Raw genomic sequence first — 1195 nt, forward strand, 5'->3', positions numbered from 1 at the left:
TCGATATTTGGCTCATACCCCAAACTTTGGCTTATGGTACCCCAAAGGAGCAAGCTTTGATCTCATGGGCTATCCGGACTCAGATTGGGCGGGAGATTGTGTGGAGAGGAAGTCAACTTCTGGAGGGTGCCAATTCCTTGGTCGCTCTTTGGTGAGTTGGTCTTCAAAGAAGCAAAATTGTGTGTCTCTATCTTCCACTGAGGCCGAGTATGTAGCCGTCGCGAGTTGTTGTGCACAATTTCTATGGATGAGGCAAACTTTGAAGGATTACGGTGTCACATGTGACAAAGTGCCTCTTCTATGTGACAATGAAAGTGCTATCAAGATTTCACTCAATCCGGTGCAACATGGCAAGACCAAGCATATTGAGACCTGTCATCACTTCATCCGAGATCACATCAAGCGGGGAGATATTGATATCATCTACATCAACACTCAAGAGCAACTAGCAGATATATTCACCAAGTCTCTAGATGAAGCAAGATTTCACGTGTTAAGGCATGAGCTAAATATCATTGATTCGAGCAATGTGGCTTGAGTCTAGGCACACCCCACCACACTCATCATTGTATCTTGCTCTAGATGTAGGCATGGAAATAGGGGGAGTGTTGTTCTCTCAATGAACTCTCCCTCCCCCATTATGCCTAAATTGATCGAGTCTTTCACATTAGCCATTGTTGATGGTGCTTGTGCTTCAAAGATGAGTTTTTGTTCACGGGCCCAAGGTTAAAATATTTGCGGTGCCATACCTATTGACTCAAAACATAGGTGGCTTCATCCACCGCCCCTTTTCTCCATAAAAGGGTCGGTTTCCTTGGACCTTGTCCGCTCTTGCTAGATCTTTAGGTCCTAGGTATTGCGACCTCCAAGAAGGGGTATTTTCTTGTTTGCTTTTTGCTCTCTTGTAGGTTACCTCACCCTATTCCCGTGACTTGTTTCCATCCCAAGCCTCTCCTCCCCTTAAGCCATCTTCTCCAATTGCACACAAGTTGATCATGGTGTGGGTGATGTTGACTGGGCGGTACAACCGGTGCCCTTGATGGTTCAACCGCTCGGACACTTGGTTGTATCATCCCAGGAGTACCACCAGGATGGCCTGTGTGGTTCTACCGTCGGCTCCTCTAGCTGTGCTCCTGGACGGTAGTACTGCTCGATTCCAGGTGGTACTGCCGCTGCCTCAGGGCATCGGAAGTAC

This window comes from Triticum dicoccoides, chromosome 4B (assembly GCF_002162155.2).
Source record: "Triticum dicoccoides isolate Atlit2015 ecotype Zavitan chromosome 4B, WEW_v2.0, whole genome shotgun sequence".
Classification (NCBI taxonomy): Eukaryota; Viridiplantae; Streptophyta; class Magnoliopsida; order Poales; family Poaceae; genus Triticum; species Triticum dicoccoides.